Raw genomic sequence first — 23086 nt, forward strand, 5'->3', positions numbered from 1 at the left:
ATTGGTCGGGTTGTTGTGTGTTTCTCGTACATCTAAAAAAAAAATTTGCTTGTGGAAAATGGAAAAATGGAAAATGGAGAAAATTGAGTTTAGAGCTGTTATTAAACATTTTAATATAAAAGGGTTAACAGCAAAGGAAATAAAAAATGAGTTGGATTTAGTTCACGGCATATCTGCTCCTTCACTTGCAACTATTTATAACTGGTTAAATGAATTTAAACGTGGTCGTACATCAACAAAGGATGAACCACGCTCAGGACGTCCTGTAGAGGTGACTACACCAGAAATGATCAATAAAATCCACGATATGGTGTTAAATGACCGAAGATTAAAGTTGAGTGAGATAATTGAGGTTACAGGGATCTCAAAAGGTAGCGTCATTTCTATTTTACATGACAAATTGGGCATGAAAAATATTTCTGCAAGATGGGTGCCGCGTTTGCTCACAGTCGACAATAAACGCAATAGGGTGGTGGCCTCTAAAGCCCTGTTGTCGCTCATGCAACGCAATCCGGATGAATTTTTTCGTCGCTTTGTGACTGTAGATGAAACATGGATACACCACTATACTCCCGAGACGAAAGAACAGTCAAAGCAGTGGATTGCGAAGGCAAACCATGTCCAAAGAAGGCGAAAACCGTAAAATCAGCTGGTAAGGTTATGGCTACTGTATTTTGGGATGCACGTGAAATTATTTTCGTTGACTATTTGGAAAAAGGAAAAAAAATAACAGGGGATTATTATGCATCTTTATTGGACCAGCTAAAAAACAAAATTGAAGAAAAACGGCCTCATTTAAACAGGAAAAAAATCCTCTTTCATCAGGACAATGCCCGTGTTCACACATGTTTACGATCAATGGCTAAAATTGAAGAATTGAAGTTCGAATTGGTCGACCACCCACCGTATTCGCCAGATTTAGCCCCCAGTGACTTTTTCCTTTTCCCAAACTTAAAAAAATGGCTAAGTGGACAACGTTTTTTTTTCAAATGAAGAAGTCATCGATCGGACAAATGCTTATTTTGAGGACCTTCCGAAAACTTATTTTTCTGACGGTTTAAAAAATATTGAGAAACGTCTAACCAAGTGTATTGAGCTCCAAGGAGATTATGTTGAGAAATAAAAAAAAAATACAAAAATAAAAACTGTTTTAATGCTTTTTTCTAAGGAATTATTGACCCACCCTCGTATCTATTTATTTATTACTACATATTATATTAATACAAGTGAATATCATTTGATCTAATTTGATGCATGGTAATATTAAGGCAAAGAGGCGTATCCGGTATCAGTGTAGTAAAAACTGCAAAAAAGTAAAAAGTTATAAAACGTCTCTACCTATACGGTATGACAATTGGACAACAAAAAAAAGATTTTCTTCAACACCTTTGGTAGAAATTGTAATATGATATTATGTTCGTCGACAAATTGTGTGGCAGAAAAAACTTTATAATTCAATTAATTAAAATATGTATAAGTATATAATGTGTAGGAAATGTAAAGGAAATGGAAAGTAGGAAGTGGTTGATCTGACTGAAAAAATATTGTTACTACTGACAAATTAATTATATTTTTCATACAATAAAGTAAATATTTGAGGATAGAATGGTCATACATTTTTATTCAGTATGGAAACAAATTAGAACACCGAATTGCATAATATCATGATGCCAGATACATTATGATATTTTGGTCTTAGTTCAATCGATTTTACGGTCCTGCGGATAAATTAGTTTTCTTCAAAAGTCACCTTCCGTGACGAAATATGTCCCGTCCACCACTGACAATCATGCCCAGTCAACTGACCGGTTACTGAATGCCAAAGAATTTATACGAAAACGATTATCGATAGACGAGCACTCGTCACAAAAAAATGTACCTACCTAATAAGTAGAAAAATATTTGCCATACATATTTCAAGCTTAATACGAATGAATGTAATGTAAGTAGATAATATATAAATACATCTGCAATACCTATCAATCTAGATGACGTAATGAATACTTCTGCTAAGGCTTCGGCCACATAGGCAAGGTGCTTTGCTAGTGCTGAGCTAGGTGCTATGCTTGTCTACTAAAAACACTAAAGCCACGTTGCACGCTACGTGCTTAGGTACCAATAATTCATTTCAGATTTGGAAACGCTCAAGTCATCAATGATATGTCACTCTCAAAACTAACCAAAAAGCTACTTCTCACAGAGAATTTAAGCTTAAAATTTCGAATTCTGAAATTCGAACTTGTTGGGTGCATAATATCAATTCATCTCATGCGTCATTATTCATAATCACAAAATATACGATATACTGAAGAAACATCCGCCATCTTGCAAAATCCATAGATAATGGCAAAATTACCGGGTGACATAATAAAAATAACTAACATGTTTGTTCGCTGGGAGACTCACGAGTAGGGAATCCAATCCCGAACCAAAATTCTGATCCCGGGATTTCGGGATTACAATTTGACAATCCCGGGATCCCGGGACTGGTCCCGGGATTGGCATTTTTTCCATTGTTAATATAAAATTTTTATATTTACAAATAACATTGATAAAATCGGTCAAAAATAAATCTAGTATAATTTATACTATTTAAGAAATTTATTGTTAATATTGTATACATTCAATCTTGGAAATACACAAGTTTAATGGAGTAAATAATATTGTAATATAAATAATAATCTGAATTTAATAGGAGATTGCTGTTTCTGATAGTAAAGACTCAATGAATGGATTAGCGAGATTTAAAATAGTAAAGCAAATAATCATGGCATACTTACGGCCTTTCCGCTTCATAAATCTAATTAGTCAGCCAAATATGAAACTGCCGTAAAACGTATGATATCATGGTGGAATGACTTTGTTAAAAGTGCGAAGCATTGTTTTTTTCCAATCTTTCCATTTTTAATAATTTATGTGAAAAAAATAAAATGAATCGGCAACCTACACATGGGTATAAATCAAACTTCATTCAAACTCAGTTTATTTCTAATGTAGTTATTTTTTATTAAAAGTATTTTTTCTGTTATATTTTCGCTTTTATTTTATTTTCCATAAAAATTGATAAAGAAATCAATCCCGAAATCCCGGGATTATGTTTATCAATCCCGGGATTCATAGGTATCGAAAATAGCTCGGGATCCCGGGATTGGAATCCCTACTCACGAGGTGACTCATAATCACGTAGCGAGGGCGCGAAACGTGCAGTGTGGCCATTGCCATAGAATAGTGTGCGTCTGTTTGCTTGGATATGTCACCTAGCACGTAACCACCAACCAAGGCACCTGCCTATGTGGCCTTAGCCTAACGAAGAAGATATTACAGTGGAATATAGGTAATAGCTGTACCTATATACCAAAGAATTTTGATTATAAGTAGAAGGAGACTTATATTATGTAATTTCTGCTATGACAATTGAAATTATTTAACAAATGCATCGAGCATGGTTAAGTTGATAAACACCACAAATAATAACGTCGCTCAGTTGCAATTCCGATGTTCTTCTTCATATTCATGCATCAGTCTACTAATTAATATTGAGAACAAAATATTGTGGACATAACAAATCTAAATTCAAGACTATACATAGAAGACATCCAACTTGCGCCTCTCGGGATTCGCGCCCATGCATAATATGCATTGCATATTGACCACAATGCTATAGGCATTTTATCTAATTGCGACAAATTTTAACAAATGGCTTTTACAATACTCTTTGAAGCGCTTTCTAAATTGAGTTAATATAAAAAGAATATTACATTCTTAAATCTTGTGAATTATTGGTTGAATAAAAAAATAGTTAATTAAATTCACGATGTTCACAACATGAAATTTACAATATAGTAAATATTACCCTCACAAGAGAAGAGAAGAAAATATATAAATAATAAAAAAACAATAAGTCAGTACAATGTTATACACAAAAATAATATTTCGAAAACAAAATAAATAGTATGTCACTGAAAATATCCATATCTTTCGGGAACGCATTGGATAGTCTTGCACCCCTCGCCAATGGTGCTTGATAGGCTTGACACGAGAAAACGGTTCCGACCCAGAATACACCATGGCAGCGACCACGTGGGTGCGACCCGGGTTCGAATCCCGGATGCGGCAAAAATCTTCATGTTGTTTTTTCAACATAGTATGGACCTAATAGTTTCACCAAGTGACTAACATCCATTTCCCGGAAAACAAAAATCTGTTAGGAACTCTTCGTGAGGCGGCCCAGATGCACATAGGATTGTAGAGCCAATTAAAAAAAATGCATTAATTTCTGACACAAATTTTACAGTAGTTTTAAACTGAATAATAATAACAAAATGTAGTATTATTGGCAACTTATCTACTTAATCATCGTGCAAAATTGTCTTTTCCTACGTCCTGGAAATTGGAAAATAAATATCATAGCAGTAGTGGGAAGTTTTTTAAACGAATATGCAATGCGAAATCATTTGTAGTTAACTTACTCAGTGGATATCTGTCCTTTTTTTGCTTCAATTTAATACACTTATGCTCTATCTCTTTATAAAGAGATTTTCAACACAAAATATATTTTTAAAAATTGGTGGGTGTGTTAAACAGGGGCGAAATTGTCAAAAAATCGGTGTGTGTGCTTATGTACGCGCGATAATAGTTATACTTCTTTGGCGTAACAAAACAAAATAAGCCGTTACCTGAGTCTAATAATATTAGTGGATTAGGTTGATGAAAACGTATGCGATTCATCTGTGTCTCATATAGCACATGATAATTGTAATTTAATTATTGTATTGTACCAAAACTCATCTTTGCCATACAGCGATTATAATCGATTCAGAAGTGCTCATGATGAATTAATAAAAATCAAATTTTAATATATTTTTTGAATTATTTACGAACTCAACATTCACAAAATTTATTTATTTATTGATATATAATTTTACTTATAAATAATACTTACATAAATATAGTCTCAAATCTTGATACACAATCTTTACAATAAAAAAATATATATATACACTACAATATAAATAAAGTTTTATGAATATAAATTAACAGTGTAGAATGTTAGTCTCAAGAAATTTGTTTATAAACATATACCTATATTTATTATGACACAATATTGGTTATGTTTACAACAAGTTTACAACAAGTTTACTTGGTTGTATTTAACGACTAACTAAATGGCACTATGCACATGCGCATGTACCCTCGATACCCGAAATGAATATAATCATAATAATAAATTGTGTTGCATCGGCGCGCGCAACTTCCGCCACACGCCAAACGTGTTACATCGGCGCGCGCAACTTCGTCACACGCCAAAAATACACTCTGATCTGTTTTCCGAAACGCGCCAATATACGTAGGTATAACTTTAATAAATTATAACAAAAATGCGATCAGATATACATTATCTGTATGATTTTCAATAATTATATCATTCAAAAATACAAATCCTATTACACAATGATAAAAAAAATCGGTTTAGTATATATATACATATATGTATTTTTAGCTTACTCTCTTTGGATCCCTTTCGACCTCCCAATATATTAGCCCAGGTCCTTATCATATTATAATAACTTAGTTAATTTCTGGAGTGAACCATATGAAAAATAGAAAATACCTTAATGTGTATTTGATCAAGTGTATGGATTTGGGCAAATGCTGAAGACCAGTTTTAGAGTCTTATGCGCAAAAATGAGCTTAAACACCCCCTCCACAAACTCGCTCGCCCCGCAGCACATTCGGTCTTAATCAAGCGTATTACACCTTACAAAAATGGTCTTTGTGGCGACCAGGTCGAAAGGCTCATGGATCCAACAGCTGGTTGGTCCAACTTGAGCATCCCTTACCTTTCGGAGCAAATTCTCAAACATTCCCAGAGGATGTGGTTTGTTTCTTGTAGTTCTCCGCCGCATGGAATGAATGGGCAGTGAATCCATCGTGGCCAATCAATAATTGGTTGGTGTAGTGGTCAGAAGTGAAAACGGTTATCTCCAATCGCCATTGAAGATAATTCTGAATTAATGATTATTGATTATGAAAGAACAAATATGTGTGACTGCCTTTGGTGGAAGCATCCCACTTTTACTGACAAGTTTTCGACGCCGCATCCGGCGTCATTTGACTATCGTCCGCTTCTTCATTGATAGTATTTTTCAGTGTGCTGTATAATGTTAATAATGTGCTGCGATGCGTAAAAGGTTGGAAGCCACTGCTCTGGTACGGTAAGGTAATGCCAGACCATTTCACACGCGCGCTCTCTTCAGCTAATGGCGTCCTTCCTGTCTTTGTTTTTCGCAACGAAGCGAAATGAGAGTCGAACCTGCCCGCTTCGCTTGACCGCCCTTCCAGCGCGATTACGGCGGAATTCAGTCCACTTTTATTTAAGTTTACTCTCGGTGCAACGATCAAGAATTCCGTCCGTGGAGTGTTCCGCGCGATTGGCCGCCTGCTTACTACCAAAAGGCCAATAAATCACACGCCAGGAATAATAACCACATGGTCACAACAATGAATGTTTTACGCCAGTGATGCACAACCAGCGGCCCATAATGAGAAGTACATAATCACCAAGTGTTTCATTGAATGTAAAAAAAATCTATATCATTATTTTTCAACACTTTTACCTGTTGCGGTTAACAGTTAGAAAATGTCTAATAGGTTATGTACCACTGTTCTACATATTCGAAGTATGTAATTACAGTCCTAAAAACTTATCTAAAGAACGGTCAAAAATGGAACTACGAACTACTATATGGACGCCACTTTGAAAACGTCATTCGAATGTCAGATTTTGTCCAGTTGTGAGTCTTGATTGGGTAGTTGTTGACCATCCATTCTTTAGAAAAGTTTGTAGGTCTGTACTGATTACTGATTAGTAGAGATGCGTCATTCGTGTACGTCTGAATTGAGACACATTAGTTGGAGCCTGTCCGTGCAACACCAGCTTTTATACGTATACGTCATGACTGATTCAGATGTCATAGCTAAAATTAGTTTCCATCTAGCCTAGCGAACGTATTTCGTGAACGCTTTCACGATAGGAGCGAGTCAGATGGTACCTACTCAGTGAACGCTCTGAAGACAGAAGCAAGTCAGAGCGTTCTCCGTAAATGCGTTCGATGAAAAATTTGACTCGAATAACTTAATCAGTAAGAACGAGACTTAATTTCAAATTTAGGAGACTCATTTCCCATGGCTATATTAAAGTACTTATCCGAAAATTTGTACGTATGCAGTTCGCCGTATCACATTTTACCGTGAAAATGTTGTATCGGAAATATATGGTCGTATATTAAAGACCGTTCAACCTCTTTGTGTCGTAATAAGATACTGTACTGCTATACGTGCTAAGATACTAAGGTACTAAGAAACTGTACTGGTACTATTTAGTACTGAGATAAAATTCATGTCTAAATAAAACACGGTTCTTGTCGGCCTGCGTTTACAGGAAGCCAGCGGCAAACAAATATTGAAAATATCCGATATACTGGATTATTTGTTAGTCTAGGTTAAGTTAGGTTAGGTTACGTTTTCAGTCTTGAATTCATCAATATTGCCAAAATCAGAATATAAGGTCATCTCTTTCCGATAAGAAAGCTCACGGCGAATGTAATAGGTAATAGGTAAAATTTACATCTATTAGTAAACGGTCACCATGCCCCATACATTTATTTACTCTGCCCGAGTTCGCTCATTCAATCGTATTGTATCGTAAACAGATAAATACAGACGAAAGCCATCACAAATATGTATTTCTATTTGCATTGTAGATACAGGCCAATTAATTTTTTTATGAAACCCTATGAAATGACAAAATTTAAAAAATTATAGTTAGAGGTACCGAACTACTTAATTTAAAAAAAAAAACTAATATGTACCGTAAAGATTTCCTTAGCAACCAAATAAATTAATACTATCTATTCCACATAATATATTACTGCCGGGATGTGATTCGCATCCAAATATTCTTTTACGACTTCACGTTGTTACATACCTACTTAACATTTGCGGTCCATGAAGAATCAGATGGAATAAAGGAACCGATTGTCCGTAATCATAAATGTTTTATTATCGCGAACCCACTGACAATGGTCGATAAAATTTAGTAAATCTCGTTATTTGTCACTATCTCACCGTAACAATATGCAGGGCCGGTCCATGGCTATTGGGAGGCCCGATTGGAATATTTTCACGACGAAAAATGCAACGAAATAAAAATGTGTTAAATTTGAAAGTTTGAAAATTTGAGTTGTCTAAGTTTGCGTTGCAACCGTGCATTCGTAGTTACTTTTATACCGCTGAATGAGTGATCAATCCAAACAAACATCCATCGGGCAACTCTTGGCCATAATTTGGTTCATCTAAAATTAAACCGCGATGGGGAAAAACTTCGAGAATAGTTTGTACGATATTCTCGGCCAAAACCCTTTCGCTTTGATTATAATCTGTAAAGGGAGGTTGCTTAATGTTAGGTCCGTGGATCTGTAATTAGAGAGAAGGTGTTGTACATATTGTTGTTATTTTATTATTGTATAATGTTTAGTTATGTTTTGGGCCTTAGGGGGGTTTATTTATCATTTTGAGGTTATTTTTGATGTCTATAATATTTTTATTATACACACTCGAAGAGGCGTTTTTGAATCTTTTATCTCTTCTCAGTCGTTACCTCATGGCTGAAGAGTTAACCACCCTGAAGTGCAGTTGTCTTCTGAGTGACTAAAACTCACCCCACATGGCCCTCTACTTCTGTCAATGTGGAGCAATGACATATTAAATGGACAACTCACTTCATATCGGCGCGCACGAGAAATTGTGCATGAAAGTCATTCACAGATGTATAGGTAGATGTCACGTGACCATATGACGTATCCATTTCCATTATGCGATACAAGCTTCGAGAATTTATAGTAATATAACCTTTATTGTAATGGCGTATTAGTGTCATTACTCATTACGTTAGAAACAGATTCTAGGTTACTTACGACTTCTCGGAGATTAGACGCATGTGAGCCCAGCGCATCACAGTCGTCTGTCCAATGGTTTCTGTCATTCAATTGCACTGAATAAACATTCATAAATATCTTAAAATGGCATTTAATCAATAATAAATAATACTAACACATGAAAAGTGATATCCCATCTTTCTTGGAGTGCTTAGTAGATTTTTTTACAATTTTTAACTAGGCACATTGGCATTTTGTAACACAACAATAACGGTGGAGTCGAAACCTGACAGTCAGAAATTTTGTATAGGCAGACCCAGCGGTGTCGCCAGACCGCTTGCAAGCAGAATGTTCATTTGAGCGTAGGATACCGATATTAAAATATGAATTTCGCCATCCGGCAGACCCGACACAAAGTGAGTGTCATTTTATTTTCCAGATGCTTCGTCCATATTAATGTCATTGATGTGGAGTCAAGGTTGTTCCCTATTACGATTGTTTAGTTAGTTGCGCCGATGCTATTTCTCTGCTTCGCCATGCCAAAAAGCTACATAAAACCACCAATTTCTTATTAGTAATTTTTCTTGTAAGTACTCGTTTGATTTTTCCCTTGCGACGCTCGTATTCACCAGCGGCGCGAGGCCCGATTGGGCTTTATCTGTCCGATTGCCCTAAGACCGGGCCTGTATATATTCCAGTTTCCACGGTTAAATTTGCACTTCTCTCTCATACGCCATAAAGTTATTCATCGAATTTATTGTGATTGCCATGTCTTCATTTTGTAGCCAGTTCCTGGATGCTTTATGGACCATCAATGTTGATTGAAGCACACATCCAAACCGTGAAGTTGATAATAAATGTAGCAATAAAGCCGACGTCTTCCTCTCCCTACGCTCTACCAAAAACCTTTTTCTTGCTGATCTGGATTTTGAGATATTTTTTCTGGGGATACAAAAAAAATTGATTTAAACATGAAGAATATGTTATATGTAACTATCATATAATGTGTGTGGTGAGGTTTTTCGAAAAAAGTGATAATGTTATACATTGTAATTCAATGCGCTAATTCATGATCACTGATCACAAAAATAAATTCATAGTTATGACTCCACTCCACGCTAATTTCATTCAACAGGATTTTTTAAATCTATAAACACTTCTCCGAAATATATATATAAATATATAAACCTTCGAGACATGCCATAAATGGTGCTTATTGAATTAGTGGAAAAGATCGTAAAATTATTATGACAATTATACGATAGATGTCGTTGGGCATATTGAAAATATTATTATGTGATTATATTATTTAATATGTCAATATAAAACTAAAAAATATTTTTCTTAAGAAGGTAGGCTTTAAATAATCGTTAGTCTTCGCCACTGCCGAATGGCTACCCTTAGTACGTAGATTTTACGAAATATTAAGGTTCAGCGGAATTTTCTGCTAGCGAAGAACAAGGTACCGAGAAGAGTACACAGAGCTGGATGAGATCATCATCTAGTAGTAGATCGAATCAGGCTAATGATGATTATTAATACATTTTGATTATACCAGTTGCTTTCAAACTCACACAGCAATGAACTTTGGCAAAAAATGTTGGAATTCTCACTTACTAAATTATGTATTGTTGATGTTTAAATTAATAATATTAACAATGCAAACAAAATTAAACCTTACGCATGTGAAAACACCACGCCACGCCAATGATGAATAAATCATGTTCAATAGAGAATTTATTGCCATATTATGTCAAAAACTGCATAGCATTTCAGGAAGGAAATATAAGTTATTTTACAGATTCAGTACCGAAAAATACAATATTAATTAGTTAGATACTTTACGCACAAATTGACACCAGAATTATTCTGATCAGATCAAGCATTCTCTCGCTACAGTGGTCTCAAGCATTGTAAATCGAAGAAAATCTAACGGAACGAAAGGTTCACGGCGCGGCATCCCCCACCGCCTGATGAGGTTAGTGCGATAATATTATATGTTACGCATAAAGTCTAAGGACTGACCTATCCAATTATATATTCATATTAAACATAATGCTTTTTCTTGAAGAGTATTTACCTGGTATTTTTTATACAATGCGATCTGTCATTTATTATTAGTACGAGTATATATGTATTTTTTTCTCTTTAAACGCGTGTCATGCACAATCATCTCACGTGCCACTGGCGCCATGCGTGTCATAGTTTCGCCACCACTGATCGATAGTCAAGTCGCGGGACTAAATGGTAAGTTCAGATGGTAAGAAATCAGATCTTCGATTGATTTGTTTCGTTCATATTATTTAACGTATTATTATTTTTGAAGTTATACTTCTTTTGGCGCGTTTGGGATCAATCAGATCAGAGTATACTTTTGGCGTGTGACATGTAACACATAATTTATTTTTTCACACAAAAAAAACGCACTCGATTGGATTCGAACAACCGATTGTTCGTTTATCAGCCGAACCCACTACCTTTACGCCACAGTATGATTCTGCAATCGTGCCGATTATGCAGTATAATATTATAGTTTAGAATTGTTCCATTGCCTAGGCAGCGAATTTATTATTGTCGGCCATTTGCAATTCCTTACATAAATAAATGATTAAACGTCAGACTGTTGGTACTTTAAAAATAAAAACAACGAGAAAAAAAATTTAGTAATATAATTAAAAGTGTATAGAAATAAACCGACGACGTTCCAATAAGCGGTCCTTTTCTTGATTGTAATTTAACAAGATAATTAAGATCTAGTCAAAGAATCTAGTTTATCACAAGTTTTGTTTTGTTACGCCAAAGAAGTATAACTTGTAACGCGCGTACATAAGTACATACACCGATTTTTTTTTCATTATGAAACAGTCAATAGTTTACCCACAGAACAGATAATAAATAGAATACCAATAGGCTATATTCAATACGCCGCATTGTGAAGCAGGATTTTGAATGTGTGAGTGTCCTACGAAAATGAAGCACGCATTATGTACGTGCAATAGTGTGTGTAATACACCAACATTAAAGAAGCGTAAATGCATAAACCGAGAGCAGTTTTCAGTATTCGACGTTAAACGTATTCTAGACACGTGTGTAAGTTTAACACGGATTCATCCTTACTCGAGTCGGCTACCTGCTATCGCCTTACCCGTTGTGTATTTCAGTTCCCATTATTTCTGAGTTCCCTGAGTTTACCATATTGTATTCGAAGTATAAAGCAATAACTGGCACTACGATGTTTACGGTTTCATGCGGCGGCCTGAGTATAGTAGGCATTATTGGTATGGAAATTGCCGGCGAACTTAAAAATAAATAATTTGTTATTTATGCGATTATATTATCAGTGATATTGAATATTTTTAAGATTGTCGTCCTAGCTACGTACAAACCTCATGACCACGAAAAAGCTTTTGTTGAAAAGCTTGAAGTTTTATATCCATGATCAAAATATTGCTGTCTTTTCCCCTTTTTTCAGGAGTGTTAGATTTAATTCATTGACCATATCAAAAATTCCGGTAAATACGAAGCAAAACACATCATCACGAAAGAGGGAAGAAAGTTCTGGTTTTTAGTTAAGACGAAGTTCGATAATTCGTTTAATAACGTTTGCTCGAGAGCCATCGTACATATATAATTGAAGGGGAACAGGGGGAAAAGCCACGCTGTCACTAAATTTGAAATTGAGATTTGAATGCCACCTAGTGGAAAATTTTCTCTACTTAATATATTTAATCTTGCAATAATTTCGAGACATAAGATATTTCAGTTTAAAATTTTGACACACCGTCATGCTAAAAGGGTGGTCGTTGACTCTTCCTTACCAGTAACTGAACCTTACTTCAAGAGATTATCATTATCATTATAATTAAGATTATCATTATTTTGCATAATAGTATTTGGTATAATGGTATTTAAATAATTCACAAAAAACGTTTGCTATTTTTATTAACTTTATCTTGTGATGAGCAAAAGGGGTCTGATTTTTTATATCTTCAAAAGTAAAAGATTTTCTTGGTTTTAGCTTTGCTAGTATTATAAATAAATGAACCTACACTAATACTGTATTAGTAATATTAATACATAAACAAAAACAAAGTGGCAAAAAAGAGGTCAATATGAGTGTTGCAAACTTAAATTTCGTCTCTTCAACATTTTACCAAAACTGACATCCCCTTTTCTTCCCCTGTGCCCTTCAATTGTAAACAATACTCAACATATAATTTAGAAAAACACTTTCTGAGAGCATATTATAACCAACAGAAAAAAACTTTTTTGAAAAAAAGTAAGCCAACCCGACGGGGAATCGAACTCCGTATCTCCCAGGTTTACGCCCTGATCCACTGCATTACCATTATGCTACGAGGTGACATACTAATAGCGACAAATTTTAACTATTGGTCAATTTTAAATACCTACTCATCAGTGTTCTTCCAAATCAAGCTACTTTGTTCATATATATGTTCAATAATAAGAATGATATATTCTTAAATCTTGTGAATTATTCGTTGAATAAAAAAAATAGTTAATTATAAACAATATTCATTTAAACAAAAATCCCATGTGGCCGCGACCAATGAGCTTGGGAAGCACTGGCCCTTGAATACAATGTCCGATTGGGCCTGTTATTAACTACATGTATATTATATATATATAAAAATTGTGATATAATATTATGTAATAAATACAAAATGTAAACATAATTTCTGCTACAACCAAATAGGCTGTCCGACGACTATTATGATTTTACGAAATATTGGTATTTCAGTGACGATTTTTGCAAACTATGCACGTTTTAGTCGGTGAGTCAGTTGTTACTGCAGGGTCAGTGGAAGCAGTCGCAAACCTGTATGCGGGGCACGCGAAAATTGTGATGTCAGTCGATTGGCTAGTTATAAATAATATTATGTGGAAAAGGATTCAAGTGCAAACCTTCAGTCATCCCTCAGTAGCTGTCGAGCGGGCTTACGCGAACGTCGTGGGTGAATGCGTCTGTTCTGATATCGCCAGTTTTCATATTATAATATGTACATAATTATGAACAGTACGCGTGCATATTATAAAAAAAACATGTTGATATAATCTTAATTATTCTGCGACAAGTGATATAATTATGTATGTTTATTCGGCGTTTAATAGTGAATTTCTACAATAAAAGTGCGGTGTTTATTTATCTATGACTAGTTTATTAGTAGTGTATAAATAATATACGAGTGTTAGTTTGTTTTGTTTGTATTTATAGCAGTCTCATCATCAGTAAGTAAAATAAAACTGTTACGAAATATAATATACATTTGTTTTATACTTCATAGTAGCATAAAGCAGCGATTAAAATTTCAACAAAACTCTGGCAGAGACAATAATATGAAAACACAATTAAAATTAACTAAATCATAGCATAACGCCACTTGTATACTAAATACATTTGGCACGACCTGAATAAAAAATAAATAATCTTTAATTTTAGAAATTTAACCGGTTCCCGGTAAAAATAACAATTAAATGAAATGAATTAGGTACTAAATTTCGTGGTATAAAACCTATGTGCAGTTAGTTCTACCAAACTTGTCACTGTATTAGAGTCTAGTTTCCCAAACTTTTCCTGCGATGGAACACATCGCAAATCTTAAAATTTTGTTGGATACATAATCAATATATTTTTTTTAAATGAAAAAAAACTATTATTATTTAGTAGGTAATTATTTTGAATACATAACGCATACAAATATAATTGAATGAAATTCTTGAAGACTTCGATGATTTTGGGTACCTACTTGAATTGCAAATATTCTTGAGATCAGGCACAATATTAGTAAATTCTTATACCTATCCGGTGAGGAGTCGAGCCTTTTCCTGGAGTTTGACTTCGTTGCAGCATAATAAGAAAATCCTGCTTCGCATGAATATGTTATTAGTCAGAGGTTATTTTGACACATTGGGATACTCTTCTCACTTCTGATAAATTCTCGGAACACCTATTCACTTCCTCGGAGGAAAATCGCTCTGTCGTTGGTTTGTCTGTGATAGGGGATGGCGCAAGAATGAGAATTGAAAGTAAAATAATTACAAGATAAAAAGAACTTTTTATATACCACGTTTATAATTTGTCTGTTGAATCATATAAACTTGACAATTCTATGTATTAATAATTTAAGACAAAGAAGGCATTTGTCAACAAATCATTTTTTTGCTATTTTGCAACAAACAAACAAATATAGAATACTGAAATGTCATTTTGATTTAAATAGTAACGCACGTATATATTAATAATTTAGTTGCTAGGACCACCCACTTAGCAACCAATAATAGTGGATTGGATTACGGATTTCTTCCAAAATAACTTTTCATACAAAACAGAATTAACTGAAATTTAATTCAATTCTACTTAAAGATGGCTAAAAGTGTTAAAAGAATGCATTGGCATCGTGTTCTGATATATTCTAAAAGTTTCAAATATCTAACTAGTCGGGAAGTTAGTTAAAAATCGATTGCAAGATTTGTACTGGATAAACAACCACCGGACAAACAAGATTACTAGCTAAGAAAAACGTGGTAATTAATAACAGCACTATACACACAATACATAATAGTTTACAGACTAATTTTTAACGACATATTGGCGATCTTTGTTTGTTTCAATGTACCATGTTACGTTTAACCTTCTCGGCATCGCGACGAATCCCGATGGTCTTCAGTATTAGACTAATTATTTACAAAAATGGTTTATAGACCAATTGACAAGTTTATTACAAAACGACATTTGTCAAAAAATATGATTTTTCAGGAGAGCGCTAAAAAACCTTTGAAACGTATGACGTTTTTGTAGAAACAACGATTTTTCAGTCTCAGGTACATATCTTGTGACCTATGCCATATTTGTAAAATCGAAAAACAGAGATAGATAGATATTATCGTAAACGCCCGCAAGATGCCATTCAAATGTCGATTTCTATAAAAATGTCTTTTTTGGAATCAACTCGTCAATTAGACTATATTACCTATTAATGAATAAATATTAAAGAAACCAATAATTCTCAGAATCACTTAAAATGCTAATTGTGGTGGCTAACTGAAAACAACAGCTTGCGTTTTATACCGTATAAAATTCAAGCATTAAAAGCAGGGCAGGTATGACTTTTATATTTGTGTTTCCGATGATAATTTTGGCAAAAATAAAATAAACTTTAGTGACCTGTTTCGAAAATTAAAAATTGTATCAGCTATCCCTTTCCCATATTATCAGTGACGTCCCATGGAGATAGGCAGGGGCGGCACATAATAAAGGGCGGCGTATGAATGAACGAATTCAAATATTACAGCTTTTGAGAGCAGTGACGGCAGTGACGTTCCTTGGGGGTAAGCAGATTGAGCGTCACTTGGGGGCGGCAGTTACTCGAAGGGCGGAAAATCTAGGAGAATCATTTGGTATATATAGAAATACCTACCTATACTAGTAATAACGAAAACAAAAAGTATTAATTAACATAAAATGTATAACAGGACTGTAAACTGTATACTTCCTTCGACGTCCTCGTTAACCATAAATGACACGTGTAGATTTGAGAATAATTACAATCTGACATATTAACCAGTGCGTCGTAATTCCTAAAGACAGAGCAAATTAATGTATCGCAAAAATGACATGTACCACTAAATTACCAACGTTAAAAAAATCCCCACTCTTAGCGAAAAAATATATATAAATTTAATTTTGTATGTTTTAGTGGTAGACAAGTATATATTTTGTTAGCAATGTATCCATACAACACATTTCTTAGATATTGGAATCATGAAAGGATGTTAAAAAATACTGTGGTGGCATTTTGGCGCTGCCTAGGGGCGGCATTATGTCTAGGGACGTCACTGACTGACGGTTTTCCATAAAGCAGGCCATGCAGTCGTAGTGGCTTTATTAATAAGTATCGACATATTAGCTTAAAAATTATCGAAGTATAAAAGAATCTGACAACATGGCTGTTGTAATACCTATTATAATACATTTATTGTTATGGCGGTTTATTGTACAGTTTATTTTTTACAAGAGTCCCCCCAAATCATAGACCTCCATGTAGGTACTGAAAACGACGACTGTTTGAGAGTAGGTTTTATATAAATGCTCTAACATCAAAGTTTATCTTTTTTTTATCACCGTCTGACTAAATTGAGCATTGGGTCAAAATCTAACATATTCCATGTTCAATTTCACACAATATTTCGTGCATAGTAAATTTTTGGGTTTCCACCGTGTGTCCTTCTTCCTTCGGGCTCGTTTTAAAGGCCATTATCAAGAGATGATAATATATGATCATCTATAATCTCTTGATAATGGCCTCTGCAATGAGCCCGAATCGTCGAGGAAAGAAGGAAGGACACGCGGTGGAAATCCAAAAATCTACTACGATAAAAAAACAACCGTGAGAGCCTCAAACATTAAATATTTCGTCCCCTTGTTTGCATAAGAGCGCATGTGACTTTTATGTTATTCTGAGATAATCGATTTTAAAGAATTCAATTCTATTTCTTAATGTATACACATAATTGTTAAAACGTTATTTATTTAGTTTCAACTATCTAAATTGTAATAAAGGTGATGAAATTTTAAGATTGGTAATGATGAATACTAAAAAAAATGAATTAAAAATTGTATTTCACCTTATTTTGTTACTTATGCCATTAGAGGACTAGACAGTCTAGACACATGGGACCCTTTGCAAATGAAATGAAAATCTTCGTAATGTAATAATAACTCAATACTGATCAAAATCGCACATACGACCTTATAAGTATAAGGGGACGATATAATGATGTTTGGCAGGGATGTGAATAAGGTCGATCGCGAAATGGTTTTCGGTCGATCGCCAAAAATATTTTATTTATTTATTCATAATTTGGAAGTATACTGGGATTTTATTTATTATGCTTACATATTTCAATTATCCAAATTTTTAATTTTTAATTCTAAAAATATATCTACTTATTATATAGGTACTATACTTGTAGGAGGGTTTGTCTTCTCCAAAGTAGGTACGTAGATCAAATGTAAAAAATAGTTGACACCCCTAGTAGGTATAAGTATAGATTATAAAACGCCTTAAAATGACACAATAAAATCTTAACGGTTAACAGAAACATATTATTTAAAATGATATAAAATATGTTAATCAGATGTATATTGCACTAGTTTGAAAATAAAATACGATAGAAAAAGAAACTAACATTATAACCAACCATTTACGCTTGACGCACAAAAACATAATTTCAAACTAATATTTAATTGAGAACTTATCGGTTTTTTTTATTAGACGCCTCATGTGTAGAATGTGGATTGTGTAAATGTCAAATGATAGATCTGTTTGGTTTGTGTGGATAAATCTGTTTGCACAATATGTCGTCATTTGAGGATAAATAATTTAATAGTATTGATGCACTTAGGGGCGGCCTGCAAAGCAATAACGAAAGGATGCAAGTAATAAACAATTGCACATTGTGGTGATGATTTGTAGAAAATCATTTTGTGGTTTATGGATTTGCCATTGCGCCGCACAGGGCCTTGCAGTTGGAGTACATTCGTCGCGCGATGACACCAACTGTCGCACTTCGCAATCTTTGTTCCCACGGAAAGAAATCCAAATTGGATACTTCATTATGCGGCCGAGATTGGCTCTTGCGGTCGCCGAATGAATTTGCAACGAAAACTTAGTTCTGCCGCTGGTCATGACTCACCGTTTGGGCGCGATATTACGACCAGTATTGCCAACCTCACTGTAGGGGTAATAAAATAAATATTGTTTGAAATTCGTCGATCAAATAACAATATTCATCATCACCAGCTTGATGAAGGCATCCCCTAGCTCCTTATACTCTTCTCACTCCGTGTTTCTTCGCTGCCACGTACATCCACCGAACTTTATGACTTCTTCCCAATGACATTATTAATGGACAACCCACTCAGTACAGTAGCTAGCAAGTAAATTCGCGCATAGCGACATTCGCACATATAGGTAGACGTCACGCAATTTCCATTATGCTATATCACTCATCGGGAATTTATAGCAATATCACCTTTATTATAATGGCGTTAGAACAGTGTTTCTAGTGTCAATGTTAATTTGAGCGAACCCGTTCGAACCGAACCATCTGGCAGACCGATAAAAAGCATCGGGAATTTATAGCAATATCACCTTTATTGTAATGGCGTTAGAACAGATTATGCCACTCGGCAGACCCGACAAAAAAGTGAGTGTCATTTTTTTTCCAGATGCTTCGTCCATATTAATGTCATTGCTTCTTCCATACAGCGAGCCTTAGGGCCTCCCAGTGGACGTTTAGTGCCCTTTAGGTATCACTGCATTACAGTATTTATCCATCGGTTGTCCACTCGCCGAAATACATGTCCAGCCTATTACCATTTCATCTGCTTCTTTCCGCTTTATGCCCAACATGCACATTTCTATGCCACTTTGCGCTACTCGTAGTTTTTGGATTTCTCTTACATTAAGAGTCCATGTTTCACATGCATACATGAGCATTGCACACATTGGTTGAACACTGTAGGCTTAAAACACAATAAGAGGTCACTTGTATATATTAAATTTTACTGTATTATATACACTCATATAATATAATGCACGTATCTATATTAAAAACGTTAAAATCCCAGGAATTTGAGATAATTTTTGTTTTATATTTTAAGCAAAACATACCTACCTAGACGTTTTCATCAAGTAGTAATAAAGTGGTATTTAAATAAAACTGAACAAAACTGTTGCGGCGAATATTGTTAAATATCGATAAGTTTATAAGAAGTTTTAACGTTAGATTCTTATTTTTCCATCGTATTGTATTTATTTTACAACGTTTTTATTAGCTCGTATTCTTATTTGTCCGGTGGTTGTTTATCCAGTACAAATCTTGCAATCGATTTTTAACTAACTCCCAGACTAGCTAGACATTGATTAGAATATATCAGAACACGATGCCAATCTATTCTTTTAATACTTTTAGCCACCTTTAAGTAGAATTGAATTCATTTTCAGTTAATTCTGTTTTGTATGAAAAGTTATTTCGGAAGAAATCCGTAATCCTGTCCACTATTTGCTAAGTTGCTAAGTGGGTGGTCCTAGCAGCTAAATTATTAATATATACGTGCGTTACTGTGGAAATCAAAATGACATTTCAGTATTCTATATTTGTTTGTTTGTTTTTTATTTACTTCATATTATCAAGTACAAGTTTGAGCATATTGAGCATAATAATTGAACATAAAATTTAAAAACTGTATAATTTGTATAAAATGTATAATTTTAATTACTTGGGTCAAGTCAAAAGCTTTCAATTTTCGCATTGCTATTGGCGAGGTTTGTTTTTGATCGTAGATTTGTAAAATAAAACATTAAACTGGCAACACTGATCCGAACCAGTTTATTGTCTTGGTATTTTCCTGTTTGATTTTAAAACATTTCGTTAATCATCCAAACATAAATATTTTCAGCGTGATGATTCATGTTATTACATTTACTCTGTGGTTTTGATATAGGTACGTAGGTATCTAACGAATAAATATTATCTCAGACAGTGTCGCCATCTTATTTTACACAATTAGGTATATGACGTTTTACGAGAAGTGGATAAAACATATTTTAGTTCTGAAAAAGTATTTTTCACATATATGCTATTTGGCCATTCGAAATTTTTTTATAGTTCAATAAAACTATATTAATACTGCAATGGTTGGCAACACTAACCTGTGATAATATTTTTATTTTTTACTGTGACCGTATTAAATGATCATTTAATTTAAATTAACTACCTATGTCTCATAAAATACTATTAAAATGCAAAATGTATTTATTCCCAATGTTTCCATTACCAATCGTAAATACTACCCTTTTAATGTACTATGTAATAATTAATTAAAATAAAAGGAAATTGGGTTACTTCCAAGGCTGTAAGAACATACAATAATAATAATTATTCTCGAGTGTTGAGAAATATGGAATAAACACAGAACAGATAATAAATAGAATACCGATAGGCTATATTCAATACGCCGCGTCTTGATGCAGGGTTTTAAATGTGTGAGTGTCATACTAAAATGAAGCATGCATTATTCACGTGCAATAGTGTGTGTAATACACCAATGTTAAATGAGCGTAAATGCATAAACCGAGAGCAGTTTTTAGTATTCGACGTAAAACGTATTCTTAACACGTGTATAAGTTTATCCCGGATTCTTCCTTACTCGAGTCGGTTACCTGCTTCGCCTTACCCGTTATGTATTTCAGTTCCCATTATTTCTGAGTTCCCTGGGAATAAACTTTAACAAGTGTTAAATAATATGATATGGTACTGGTCGGTTATACGGAATACAGCGGAAAACTCATTTTGAAAATAGCCGATAAACTGGATTATTACCACGTTTTTATTAGCTCGAATTCTTGTTTGTCCAATACAAAATGACTAACTTTTTGACTAGATAGACATTTGAAACTTTTAGAATACATCAGAACACGATGACAATGCATTATTTTAATACTTTTAGCCATCTTTAAGCAGAATTGAATTCCTTTTCCGTTAATTCTGTTTTTTATAGAAAGTTATTTTGGAAAGTTAAAATTCGTAAAAAGTAAAACACTATTATTTGTTGCTAAGGGGGTCCTAACAACTAAATTATTAATGTATACGTGCGTTACCATGGAAATCAATATGAAATGTCAAAATGACATTTCAGTATTCTGTATTTATTCAGTATTTCTATCAAGTATAAAAAAAGTATTTATTAATACATATAATTGTCAAGTTTATATGATTCAACAGAAAATTTAAAAACGTGGTATATAAAAAGTTCTTTCTATCTTGTAATTATTTAACATTTAGGTGTGTATCATAATATGCATTTAAACGTTAACGAAACGCATATTCAATATTAGTAATATTTCAGAACATATTTTATGGCCTGACCTTCATTAAGTCATAAACAAAAGCTGACTTTAAAACCTTAATATAATATTTATATGGCTACTGGCTTTCGCATTTAGGTATATCTTATAATTTTAATATAATCCAAACCAGTTGAACTGTTCTACAAATTTTGAACTAAGAATATCCTATTGAACCGGACGAGTATTTTGGATTTATGTAATATTGTGTTTTATCTGAATGTATTAAAGAAGGCACATCACGTACACTTAATAATAACAACATTAACATGTTATATTAATTAGGATTCGGTTGTTACGCCATTATCTAGACTTGATAATGGAGTGACAAACAGAAATAGATATCGATCAGTAATGTGTAGAATGTAGTTTAACTACTTAGGTACCGTCATAAATGTACTCAGGGCCGCTTTATTATTAGAACTTAAACTATTATATACATATATAATATATTATTTTTAACACTACAGCAGGCCATCGAAATCACATTAGTGTAGTTAGTACCTAATAAAAGTGAAACAATCACAAAGACTCAGATTTTGAGAAATCACATAAATACTTATATTGTGATTTGTGACCTCACCGGGATCGAACCCGTAGTGCAACACCTTACGCACTGGACTATGAGGATGAACAGTCCAAGTAGGCATTTTGCGCAGTACCTACATACGATCATTTCGCTTACAAATCAAAGTACATTGAATAAACTACGGAAAATCTTAAATAAGAAACAAAAACTGCAAATTTTTATTTATAAAAGATATTTGAACTATGAAAACAATAGACAAATTTAACAGCTTCTTTTTCGTTTTCAATTGCCTCGATATTGTACTGCGTGAAAGTTATAAAATTAAGTAAAACAATCGGGGAAAAGGCCTCTATAATTAATATAGTATATGCAGACTATCAAGTACACAAGTATATCCAATTTATTTTCAGTTATTATGTTAACTGTCAACTCATGGTAGAAATGCATTTATTTTTGAAAATGTCCCTCTGAGACGGACGAAACCGGTCCAGTTATATATTTTAATAAAAGTGGGATAAGTACGATACAATTTGCATTTTATTTAAACTTACCTTACTTACTTAACTACTTAGTCTCTTCAGTCCTTTTGTCCTTCGCGTACTTAAAACCGCCACTGAGAGACGTCCATTCGATCTCATAAACGATTATTTCACAGATTACAGCCAATCGATATTGGGTATTCATTTGTA

General features: G+C 33.9%; 1 protein-coding gene across 2 annotated transcripts in view; it reads left to right on the forward strand.

Annotated features, from left to right (window-relative positions):
- Positions 1–23086, forward strand: part of Shrm (shroom) — a 340899-nt gene that overhangs the window by 269712 nt on the left and 48101 nt on the right. Inside the window, exon 1 of one of the 2 annotated variants that reach the window (XM_085944137.1) lies at positions 14050–14186. The exons of the other annotated variant lie outside the window; for it this stretch is intronic. The gene's annotated coding sequence lies outside the window, so the exon portion shown is untranslated. Of the gene's footprint in view, positions 1–14049; positions 14187–23086 lie in introns of those variants that run through there. 2 annotated transcript variants of the gene reach the window in all.

The sequence above is a fragment of the Rhyacophila brunnea genome, unplaced genomic scaffold, assembly GCF_057557595.1.
Source record: "Rhyacophila brunnea isolate RB1 unplaced genomic scaffold, BYU_Rbru_1.0 scaffold_1, whole genome shotgun sequence".
NCBI lineage: Eukaryota > Metazoa > Arthropoda > Insecta > Trichoptera > Rhyacophilidae > Rhyacophila > Rhyacophila brunnea.